Source organism: Malaclemys terrapin, chromosome 2 (genome assembly GCF_027887155.1).
Source record: "Malaclemys terrapin pileata isolate rMalTer1 chromosome 2, rMalTer1.hap1, whole genome shotgun sequence".
Taxonomy (NCBI): Eukaryota; Metazoa; Chordata; order Testudines; family Emydidae; genus Malaclemys; species Malaclemys terrapin.
In genome coordinates this window covers 175,301,541-175,314,386 of record NC_071506.1, presented here as the reverse complement: position 1 = coordinate 175,314,386, position 12,846 = coordinate 175,301,541, and the positions used below count along the sequence as shown (strand labels likewise).

General features: G+C 46.4%; 1 protein-coding gene across 3 annotated transcripts in view; it reads right to left on the bottom strand.

The window, feature by feature from the left end:
• The window catches only part of PLEKHG4B (pleckstrin homology and RhoGEF domain containing G4B), a 198,798-nt gene extending 187,555 nt beyond the window's left edge, over positions 1–11,243 (bottom strand). Inside the window, exon 1 of one of the 3 annotated variants that reach the window (XM_054019017.1) lies at positions 11,202–11,243. The gene's annotated coding sequence lies outside the window, so the exon portion shown is untranslated. Of the gene's footprint in view, positions 1–11,025; positions 11,096–11,201 lie in introns of those variants that run through there. The other 2 variants (XM_054019016.1, XM_054019013.1) reach the window with 2 other exon arrangements.
• Between the last annotated feature and the right edge of the window lie 1,603 nt (positions 11,244–12,846).

Here is a 12,846-nt window from a genome sequence, read left to right as displayed (position 1 = left end):
TGTGGTAGCATGCACAACATACTAGACACTTTCCAAACACAGGGAAAGATACAGTCTAAAATGAAGAAACAGATGAATGGTGGGAATAAGGGATAAAATATACTAGCAAAGTGTTCAGGGAGATGACTGACACATTAGTTCTAGTTATTTCTATGTATTTTGATTTTATAGTTGCCCTTTCTATTCCATTTCTAACTTTTTCCTCATTTCTATTTTTTAATTTAATTTTATAAATTGCCCCTGCCTATTTTATGTTATTTTTACAAAAGTATTATTAAAGGAAAAACTCAATGACAGATTTTAAAAGTACAAATAGACTAGATATCCAGGCTTGAGAAAAATCCCAGAAGTGTCCCATGTTGATTACTGATTAGAGAGAGGGGATGGGCCAGTGGTTAGAGCACTATCCTATAGCAGTGGCTCTCAACCTTTCCAAACTACTGTACCCCTTTTAGGAGTCTGATGTGTCTTGCGTACCCCAAGTTTCACCTCACTTAAACTACTTGCTTATAAAATCAGACATAAAAATACAAAAGCGTCACAGCACACTAAAACTGGAAAATTGCTTACTTTCTCATTTTTACCATACAATTATAAAATCAATTGAAATATAAATATTGTACTTCCTTTTCAGTGTATAGTATATAGAGCAGTATAAACAAGTTATTGTCTGAATGAAATTTTAGGTTGTACTGACTTTGCTAGTGCTTTTTACGTAGCCTGTTGTAAAACTAGGTAACTGTCTAGATGAGTTGATGTACCCCTAGAAGACCTCTGCGTATCCCCAGGGGTACACATACCCCTAGTTGAGAACCCCTACCCTATAGGACTTGGGAGACCTGGGTCCAAGTCCCAACTGCATCACAGATTTGCTACGTGAGCTTGGGCAACTCACTTAGCCTACATTAAAGATTGTGTGGTGCTCAGATACTACAGTATTTGGGGCCATACAAGTACCTTAGATAGAATATGATTATGAGTATACTGTCAAAATCATGCTATATGCTTTACAGACAAATATGAAAACAAGGTCCCTACCCTGAAGACAACAATTCTGCAAATACTTAGCCATGTGAACAATCCACTGAAAAATTAATGAGAAAGTCTCTTGCGCATATTTGAAAATGATCGGAACCAAAATAGACAATTCACAAATGAAAGCTAAGAGATAAAATGCAGTGAAAAATACACAATGTGAATGAAGGATGAGATTTTGCATGCTTCTTAGTTTCATGGCTTTTTTAATGGGAGTTTACGTCTGTCATCTATTTTCTTAATAGTTCACCAGGGCTAGAGTTTATTGGCCTTTTGGAAGAAGTGAAGTTTTCAAGAGGATGCAGAGTAACAACATAGTTCATAACCCAATTTGTAAAAGAATTTCATAAAATAGTACTAACGATCCCTTAGAATGTTTGTATTTAGTTCCAAAGTAAGAGTTTAAAATACCTAAGTTAGTTATCTCCCCACTTTTGCTTAGAGCATCAGCTTCATGGGAACAGGGACCTATTACAGGGGGAGGGTGGGCTATCAGTATGTGGGTGATCCTGTTAATTAATCATGAGGATGACTTTCAACCTAGACTTCCCCGACTTGCTGCTCCCTTGATGGAACCCAGTTACTAAAACATTTCTTGAGTCAGCTGACCTGATGCCAGGGCTAAGACGAATGCACTACTACTAATGCTGGCTGTCACAGAGTCCACTCACCCGGAGCGATGCCTCCTGCTGGCCATCCTGCGGATTAGCTCTGCCAGCTTGCACTCTCCCTCCTGCATTGTCTTCTCCTGTCTTGTCTCGCTCTGCTGCCCCACTCATTCCCAGCTTTGCAGCTTCCTCTCCATGGCTTGGTCCTCAGGCCAGGTCACTAAAATCCTCCTATCCCAGGGAATTCAGTCTTTCCAGACCTGCTGTCTGGCTAGCACCTCCAAAGCCCTGCGCCACTCCCCAGCGGCTGATAGGGGAACTCAGGCCCACCCTCTCTCTACACTGGGTTCCAGACCGAGGACCCTCTAAAAAGCAGCCACACTCCCTGTACAGTCCTGCCTCTTGCTGTTCTTTCCCTGGGCTTCTTCCTACATATCTGGCTTTCCCCCTCTCTGGGTTTGCCAACCTCCACTGGGGGAGGAGGAGCCACCTCCCTGGCTTTATACGTGCCCTGCCTGTTCCCGCACAGATAAGCCTGCCCTTAATTAGCTCCCTAAACCTCCACTGCTTGCAGCCTAATTAGCTGATTGGGCCCACCTGATCTAATTCAGCTTTTGCAGGGCTAGTGTGGGGAGTCTACCCCATCACACTGAGCCACATAAGAACCTTTTAATATCATTGCAGCTCCTCTGGGGCCGCAGTGAGGAAAAAGGCCATTTTACTCAATCTTATCGATTGAGACAAGATTTTAAATTCTCCACTGTAAATACCTGAAAGGCTGATTTTTACAATTGCTGAAAGCGTAGTTCCTCATAACTACCACCTCAAGACCATTTTGTAGGAACAACTCCCCCAATTCTGGAAATACAATGGATAAAATCATCAGTATTAGATATTTTCTGAAGCCAAATGAAAGTATCTTTTACAACTAAAGGTTGGACAGATAAGACTATCTGTACCCAATGAGCATTTTTAGAAACAATCTCAAGTGCCAAGAAGACTCCTCACAGGCATGGGAACCAAGGCCATTTCACTGTTCCTAAATTATATCGTCCAGACTGGCACAAAGGAAACAATAGCTGTCCCAAACTTGCACAGATCCCCAATCACTGAGCTTGCAGAGAAACCACGGCACCCTTAAAATATATAAAGTGAGGAGAAAGATGGAAGTAGAAATGTGTGAGAGCCAGTAACAACAACTGTTATAGTGCTGTCTAAAAGGAGAGATCCGGGTAAATTCTGCCCTGGAATGGAACCACTCAGTTCCCAGCCAAGTCAAAGGGGGCTGCCTCCTTGAATATCAGAAGAGAATTTGGTCCTCATCTGTAACAGACATGGGAGGAGCATGTGGAGATTGGGTGGGCTACAGTGTTAGGAGTGGGCTGGTTAAGGAAGGTGCACATCATTCCTCCTCTGTGGAGGATCTGAATAAAAAAATAATATAGCCTGTGACTCTGTTAACTCTTCCACTGAGTCCCTCAATGGTGTTTGGAACAGATGCAGATAGGGAGAGTCCCCAGTAGCATGACTTCAATTGAGCCATGCTGTCAGGGAGTCTGGAGAAGAGGAATGGAGGGTCACATCCTGGATGCCCCGGCCTACCACAAATCCTTGGGGATCTGCCAGGCTAGTGGTGGTATCTGTCCTTGACAGGACAAATAAGGGGCATCCTCACAGATTTCCTCTACCAGATGCCCATCCTTTGGGGAAGCAGTGACTTTACCAGTGACAGCACTTCACGCTGGTACAGCTACCCTTACAGCACAGACCAATGCAATTTTCACACACACTTCCCCATGCTTGCAGGAAGGGCCGGATTTCCAATTAGGCACAGTAGGCACATGCCTAGAGGTGCCGGCATTCTAGGGGTGCAGACTAGAACAGAGCAGGGAGCAGTGTTCTTTACAGTGTTTGTGATGTCATTGACTGGCATAGAGAAAGAGAACTATGAGTGCAAGTCCTGGAAGGTGAATAAAAGAGGAATTAGAGTCTGATCCTGAAAACACATATGCACATGAGTAACTATACTTGTGCATAAAGCTGTTCATGTATGTAAGTGTTGCAGTATTGGACACTTACCCCTATTAGGCTGCAACTTACTGAAAAGTTACAATTATTTTTAAGCTTGTATTTTATATTTTATTAAGTATTCATGCAATGTAATATTTTAATAATACCTAGCTCTTATATTGTGCTTTTCACCCAAGTGATTTATAAAGGGAGTTAAGCTTCTCTAGTCCTAGTTTACATATAGGGAAACTGAGGCACGGAGCAATGAAGGGACTTGCCCAAGGTTACTCACCAGGACAGTGGCACAACTGGGAGAGAACTCAAATCTCCTGTGTTCCCAGTCTCATGCCCTAGCCACTGGATCACAGTGATTCCCCTTCTTTCTTTACCTCTATGTTTATTCTTGTATGTGTTCACATACATTATTTTTAAGAAGACAATGCAGCTTAAATGCCTTTCAGTTTATCTTTCTGAACAGTATAAAAAAGGTGTGTACTGTAGTTCAGTATTTGTGTACTACACCTTCCTTACTCTGTGTTCTGTATAAAGAAAGACATCATTCATATCTGCAATGTTATATTGCAGCAGTTCCCAAAATGTACTAAACTCTATACAAACCGATAGAAACAGTGCCTACCCCACAGAGCTAATGCATATTAATGAATGATTATGTTGCCATCAATCCCTCACTTACTGAAGTTATATTAATAATACAACAAGAAAGGACTCTGACACATCCAGCTTCACAGAAGTAGCATGCCTTCAATTCAGTCAAGAAAACCCCTCATCTCTACAGGACAGCAGAGGTTTCCATAAAGGTGACAGGACACAGAACAATCTCAAATAGGGAACAGGAAATTTGTGAGCTCCCACTCACAATTTCCGTGTAATTGTCCCATCAGGAAGGCAGAAATTAGCCTGATGACCCATCCCACTCAACAATGGCCAGGGCTTTGGTCCACTATACCGCATGCACATATATCTGAGGAGATCCATGGAGACCGGAGTCACACTGGCCTCATGACACACTGCTCACAATCTCTCCCTCAGAGGAACTATTTACTGTGCAATGGCTTGAACTGTGAAAGGTATGGTGACCAGTATTTCCCCCTACACCCCCGCTCTTCTATAAACTGAGACCAATCCACCCGTGGAGGCACTTATGTGGGAAGGGGGCGCAGCTGAGCCACAATTTTCCCTTTCAGTGCCCTCCAGGGAAAAGATAGTGAATCTGGGCCCCCTCTGAATTGGAGAATACAATCCAGTTTGACCAATTAAGTCAGAAACAACACAGGGGTGATTTCTTTTAAGTAGTACAATTAACATTCCGTTTTTCCTGACTCAATTTCATGGTTTTAAATAGATTTAAGCTAAATTCCTAATGATGTGCTTTCTAAAATTGCTCTAAAAGTCAATCATTTACTGTGATTTACGAAGAACCGGATGTGTAAACAATGACCGCACTTACACTCCCCACTTCTTATATACATAAATAGCAAACTTAGCTGCATTTCTGGATCATTTAAGTCATGTCAAATGTCATGTTCACACACATCAAGATTCCATATAACAAGACAAACAGCTAAGTGTTATCCTTTAATAAGGTTTTCGCTATTCTACGAAATAGAAGATTTATACCAGAAACATAGTAAACTGGCTAAAAGCAAAATATATGGAGCAGAAACAAATTTGCATCACATAAAATCCTGATACCACTGACCCAAAGTACAGGTCAAATGAATCTAGGAAGCTTTACATCTCAGACAAGGAAAAAATTAATCTTGCTTTAGGCTAGTTACTATGCCTACTTGGATTCTTGCTTAGCAAAGCACTTTAAAAGTATGGGGACCAAGCATCAGCAAAAATTGAAAGCTATTTTGAAAAACAGATTCAATACTTTTAAGTTTGGACCAAAAAAAGTACTTTATTTCTGAAGATACTTGAAATAATTAAAACACACTTTTTAAAAAAATGTAGAAGGTGAAGCTCAAATCCAGCAAATTAGAAATGGTGGACAACTTGAATAGTAATTCATGCAGCATCTAAATAAACTTTTAAAGAAATATAATGAGTTAATACATAACTCTCACTTTTACCCTAGAATTCCCAGTCTGGTCTCTCATTCCATGGCCAAATGACTCATGGAATGCATGCCCTCCAATTCCTTCTTCAGAGCCTTTGCCTTTCTTCTTCACCTTTTCTCAGCGCTGGCTACTCCAAAGCCTACGAGAACATTCAGAGTCTTGTCTCAAGCTATCGGATTTGTACTCATTTCTCCCTCAATGACTGCACAGTATGAGAATGTTGCAGGGGCAGCACACCCAGCCTCTGGAGGAAGGAAATATTTTGCAAAGTAGTGGTCTCTTTAGTCAATAAAGAAGCAGGGTGTCCATCACCAGAAGCATGCTGAACATCATGAGGATTCAAGGAATGGTGAAAGTGAAAAAGTAAAGAAATCTTTGGGACTCCATAATGAAAATGGAGAACCACTGATGGGGGTGTAAAACAGCCTAGAATCCAACCCTCTAGAACAAGGGTGGGCAAACTTTTTGGCCCGAGGGCCACATCTGGGTGGGGAAATTGCTTGCAGGGCCATGAATGTAGGGCTGGGGCAGGGTGTTGGGAGGCGGGAGGGAGTGCGGTGTGCAGGAAGGGGCTCAGGGCATGGGGATGGGGTGCAGGAAGGGTGCAAGGTGTGGCAGGGGGTTGGGGTGCAGGCAGGGGGCTCAGGGCAGGGAGTTGGGGTGCAGGAGGAGTGCGGCAGGGGGCTCAAGGCAGGGAGTTGGGGGGTGGGGTGCAGGAGGGGTTCGGGTTCCGGTCCAGCGCCGCTTACCTGGAGCAGCTCCGGGGTGGCAGCGGTGCGCACTGGGGCCAGGGCAGGCTTTGGGAAGCCGCCAGCACCATGTCCCTGCAGCCCCTGGGAGAAGGGGGGGCAGAGGGCTGCGCGCGCGGTCCTTGCCTGTGGGTACCTCCCCAAAGCTCCCATTGGCCACGAAGCGTGGCCAATGGGACCTTCGGGGAGGTACCCACCGGCAAGGGCAGTGTGCACAGCCCTCTGCCCCTCCTCCCCCAGGAGCTGCAGGGATGTGGTGCCGGCCGCTTCTAGGAGCGGCGCAGGGCCTGCGGCGCCACAGGGGTGGCAACCCCGCCGGCTGGATCCAAAGCCCTGAGGGGGCCAGATCCAGCCCACAGTTTGCCCACCCCTGCTCTAGAATGTGTAACTGATACTTTACCAAGATCAGTACATCAATAGAGATAATTTTTGACAGACAATTGGTTCAAGCAAAACATTTTCAGCCACCTACCCATCCAAACACTACTCACTCTTAACATAAGAATGGCCATACTGGGTCAAACCAAAGGTCCATCTAGCCCAGTATCCTGTCTTCTGACAGTGGCCGATGTCAGGTACCCCAGAAGGAATGAACAGAACAGGTAATCATTATGTGATCCTTTCCCTGTCGCTCATTCCCAGCTTCTGCCAAACAGAGGCTAAGGACAGCATCCCTGCCCATCCTGGCTAATAGCCATTGATGGACGTATCCTCCATGAACTTATCTAGTTCTTTTTTGAATCCTGTTATAGTCTTGGCCTTCACAACATCCTCTGGCAAAGAGTTCAACAGGTTGACTGGTGCATTGTGGAAGAAATACTTCCTTTTGTTTGTTCTAAACCTGCTGCCTACTAACTTCATTTGGTGATCCCAGTTCTTGTGTTATAAGAAGAAGTAAATAACAACTTGTTTACTTTCTCCACAGTCATTCCACAGCCCCAATCATTTTTGTTGCATTTCTGTTGCCATTTCTGAACCTTTTCCAATATATCTTTTTTGAGATGGGGCGACCATATCTGCACGCCGTATTCAAGATGTGGGCGTACCATGGATTTATATAGAGGCAATATGATATTTTCTGTCTTATTATCTATCCCTTTCTTAATGATTCACAGCATTCTGTTCACTTTTTTGACTGCCACTACACGCTGAGTAGATGTTTTCAGAGAACTATCCACAATGACTCCAAGATCTCTCTCGAGTGGTAACAGCTAATTCAGACCCCATCATTTTATATATATAGTTGGGATTATGTTTTCTAATAAGCATTACTTTGCATTTATTAACATTGAATTTCATCTGCCATTTTGTTATCGTGCCCCAGTTTTGAGAGATCTTTTGTAGCTCTTCACAGTCTACTTAGGACTTAACTATCTTGAGTTATTTTGTATCATCTGCAAATTTTGCCACCTCACTGTTTACCCCTTTTTCCATATCATTTATGAGTATGTTGAATAGGACTGGTCCCAGTACAGATCCCTGGGGACACCACTATTTACCTCTCTCCAGTCTGAAAACTGACCATTTATTCCTACCCTTTGTTTCCTATCCTTTAGACAGTTACCAATCCACTAGAGGACCTTCCCTCTTATCCCATGACAGCTTACTTTGCTTAAGAGCCTTTGGTGATGGACCTTGCCAAAGGCTTTCTGAAAATCTAAGTACACTATGTCCATTGGATCCCCCTTGTCCACGTGCTTGTTGATCCCCTCAAAGAATTCTAGTACATTGGTGAGGCATGATTTCCCTTTACAAACACCCTTAGAATCCTAAGTACCCTTTACAATACAGAGAGAAAAAATATAAACGAAGACATCTCCCCCACAACATTCCAGTGAAATCAGTAAGAGAGTATAGAATTAGACTATCAAGCCTATCACTTATTAAGGCATACATGTTTGGGGCTGTCTATGGAGAACAAGATGTGATATCCAGTGATCACTTGATCATAATTATGAGTTGGATGCAGGCCAGTAAGGACTCTTGCCTGTATATGAAGAGTAAGAGGCAAGATGTTGTTGTTAGCTAATAAAAATGAGTATATGGGCCAGTGGAGAATTAGTAGCCTAATTCTAGGGGGTGGGGGAAAAGGGGCGGGAGGAGAGGGTTTCTAGTCTATAGGCCGGGGTGGGCAAACTTTTTGGCCCAAGGGCCACATCTCGGTATAGAAATTGTATGGCAGGCCATGAACGCTCATGAAACTGGGATTGGGGTGCGGCAGGGGGTGAGGGCTCTGGCTGGGGGTGTGGGCTCTGGGGTGGAGCCAAAAATGAGAAGTTCAGGGTACAGGAGGGGGCTCTGGGCTGGGGAGCTGAAGGCTCAGGCTGGGGGTGCAGACTCGGGTTGGACTGGGGATGAGGGGTTTGGGGTGCAGGAGGGTGATCCAGGCTGGCATCGAGGGGTTCGGAGGGTTGAAGGGGGATCAGGGCTGGGACAGGGGCTTGGGGCATGGGAGGGTGCCTCAAGGGTGCAGGCTCTGGGTGGTGCTTACCTCAAGCGGCTCCCGGAAGCAGTGGCACGTCCCCCCCTCTGGCGCCTATGCGGAGGCACGGCCAGGTGGCTCTGCGTGCTGTCCCGTCTGCAGACGCCACCCCTGCAGCTCTGGCTGCTCCTATGCATAGGAGTCATTAGGGGGACATGCCGTTGCTTCCGGGAGCCATGTGGAGTGGCCCCCAACACTGCTCCCCAGCTGAAGCACCGAAGCAGGGCAAGCCCCAGACCCTGCTCCCCAGCGAGAACTTAAGGGCCAGATTAAAACGGCTGGTGAGCCGGTTCCGGCCCACGGGCCGTAGTTTGCCCACCCCTGCTATAGGTGGATGTGAGTAATTTATACAGGGGCTGAGTGAAGATCAGAGGCAGCTCCAGGCACCACCACAGCAAGCCGCAAGGGGCAGCCTGCCAGTTGCTGTGAGGGTGGCAGGCAGGCGGCTTTCGGCGGCGTGCCTGCAGGAGGTCTGCTGGTCCCGCGGCTTCGGCGGCAATTTGGCGGCGGGGACGCCAATGGCACGGCACTGGCGGACCTCCCGTAGGCACACCGCCGAATCCGCATGACCAGCGGATCTCCCGCAAGCATGCCGCCGAAAGCCGCCTGCCTGCCGTGCTTGGGCAGCAAAAAACATAGAGCCACCCTGGTAAAGATTCCTTTCTGGAATGGGTAATGAGATAGTGTACATTTATTTAAGAAATTGCATGTATTACAAGTGTATTTGAATATTTAATCTAGCTTCCCTTAAGGGTTCATCTCTGTATTTTTTTAATTAACATTTCTTGGTATAGAGAGATAATTTTATTTTAATGCATTTTTTCTCCTATTATTAATTATCTTATGTGAGAAAGGTAATTGGAGACCTTTTCAAGCAGAGACACACCTGTCTCCGAATTCACTTGTAAACAGGTTTATTTTGTTAATCAAGACACAACATCATGCAATTTTTATCCCCCTAAATATTTTAGACAAAGTTGCAGTTGTTGGAACATCAAGTGAGTCATGATTTTTAACATACTACAAGTTTAAGAGTCAGGATGTTTACTCTCACCTTTCCAAATGTTTTCATCATGGGATAATCAGTTTGTACTAATGCATCCTTTTCCATTTTGGAAGTCAAAATAATACATGCAAATCTTCCATAACACAAAGTTCTACTTTACAGAAGAGGAAGAATTCTAGTTAGAGAAAATAAAAATATGTGATCTCTGTCTCTCACCTCTGGAGGTGCAACCACCATTAAATATACTGTAACAATTGTATTATGGCTTATTAAAACAAACCATCGCTTGCTTGTATCAGTCAACATGTTAAGAAAAACATTTCAATTCTTTTCTGTGGCTTCAAATAAAACACACAGTTTACATCTTTAAAATGTTACCAGTGAAAAACCCTGGGGTTTAAGCCAATACTAAGTCAGCCATTTCTGTTCCCTCTAGAAACACAGAAGGAAGCTTGAGGTTTAATCAGGTGGAAAAAGAATGCAGTACTGTAATTGTTTGGGGGTGGGGGGGACTTCTGCTTGAAGGTTCTTTGATGTGGTTATAAAGAAACGATTTTCTACAGAGACTCTTATAAACATTGACTCTAGCGGTCACACTAAGCTGAGAAAAAAGGCTCGGAAACAGAACCAGCCCATGGAACAGAATCCGTGGTAGCGAACCTTAGGCACTGAACTCAGGAGAAAGATCACTGAAAAGCACACTGACCTCCAAGCCCGCTGCATGGGCGCGCCGGGGAACGGCGAGGAGTCCCACTAGCTCACCCTCCCGTAGGTTTGTACACCAACAGGTGGATTTCCCTGCGACAGGAGCTTTCACCCGCCTTTGGATTCTTTGGGGGCAGGCTCGTCTCCCCAGGCTAGAACACCCCTCCTCCCCCCAGGCTCAGGCGGCTCGGCTACACTTTCGCCCCCGTAGAAAGGCGGCTCACGCCCACCGGGGTTACTCATCCCTCCCCTCCCCGTTCCCCATCTCAGCTCCAGCAGCATCCCCAGCAGCGCCTCGCGTTCCTCCCCCCTCCCGGCTGCAAGGGCACCGAGAGGCACCACATACCGCTGCTCGTGGGAGGGTGGGCGGCCGCGTCAATCTCCCCTTCGGAGCGCGGGGCCAGCTCCCGCGGCGCGGCGGGATCTCGGGGCCGAAGCGAGCGCGCCTGTGCCCGAGCCCCGGGGCAGGGGCGAGGCAGCGGCTCTTGCACTGGGGAAGGGGCAGCTGGCTCCGCCTCGTACCTGCGCTCTGCCCCCAGCTCCTGCCGGGCAGGTGGAAGCGGCTCGCCGGGGCACTGGGCTGTAGCGGCGCCGCCGCAGCTGCTCCGGGGCGCGGGGCTGAGTGACTGACGGAGGGAATGAATGGGAGGGAGGCGGAGACAGCCAGGGGGGCGGGGGGCTGCTGCCACCGCCCCGCTCGGATCTGTGCGGAGTGAGGATCCCCCCGCCCCCGCTGGCTGCTTCCCCCGGCTCCGCTTGTCCCCCCCGCCCGTGCCTAGCTCAGCAAGTCTCCGGGCCAGCGGAGGTAGCACAAAGCAAAGGCGTTTGCAACCCCACAGACCCGTGGGGGCCGATCTATCTCCCCAGGGCTGGGGGTGGCCCCTGTGTTGCGGCTTAGTGGGGACTGAGCCTTGTTTGGTCTTTATTTGATTGCAGAATGTATGAACGTTAGTGACCACGTTTTAAACTTTACACTTTTTGTTGGGGCAGATTTCAGAGGTAACTAGGGGGCTAAATTCTGGGAGGTTTCATCACATGATGTAATCTTTAATTAAAGATTAATCTTTAATATCTGGAGACGCTAGAGCAGTCCTAACACGCACCCTTACCTTAGGAGCCAGACCTGCTCCCCCTGGCCACAGGGCAGCTGCCTGCAAGGCACTCAAAGGGCTCCCCCCCACCTTCCTTCTTTCGCGGACTGTAGGCTTACTGGCTTCTTCTCCAAAGGGACGGATACCGCCCTGATTTACTCCCCTGCCCCCGGTTTCTCGGTGGGGTCCCACTAGAGCTGATCAACAGTTTTCACGTTTTGAAATGTCAATTATGGGGGGGGTGGTTTTTTTGGGTTCAAATTTTGGAAATCCAACAACAGATGATGTGGGAGAACCACTGAAGTGTCTGTGATCTCCCGCCCCCCTTTTCCCCTAGAAGCTCCGACTAACATGCCTTGTAAATCCGTGCAGAATCGGATTCTGAGTGGCTGCCGCCTCTGCTGTGGTGTAATTGTGGGACTAAGGTGCACGGCCACTCCCCACTTTTATTGTGTCATTGGGGCCGCACAGGAAACGGCTTATCCGATGTCCATGAACATCACTGACTCATAAAAGTCGGAGACATATTAGATCATCCGGTTACTTCCCTGCCACTGCAAGTGTGTTCTCTGCAGTGCATTTGGTCTAGTCTAGTTTAAATATCACAAGGGCTGGTGCTCCCCACACACCCCAGTGCAAGACTGCAGCCTTACTTCTGAAACTAGGTTTTGTTGGTGATTGATGCCACATTCTGGACCTTATTTTTTTTAAATGGCAGGTTATAAGTATAAGGTTTAATATACACAACAAATGCCTCAGACACATGAGATGTTACACTGGGGAGTAAACTGTTTGAGTTAATGTATAATTAGGGTTGGGCACTGGGTTGCGAACAGCTGTTGGTGGTGTAATGTATACCTGTGCTTTTCTTTTAATTATTTACCCAATGGATTGCAACAGCTCCCATTGGTTGAATATCTGTAATGTACATGTATTAATTCTGAAAATCCATAGCAGTGCAAGTTGATAAAGTCTGCTAGGTGGCTTTGTATTTTTTCATTGCTCTTAACAAGTGTATTTTTGACACCACCTAAGAAACCATTGCTGTCAGCCCCTTTTAAATCTAGCTTCTCCAC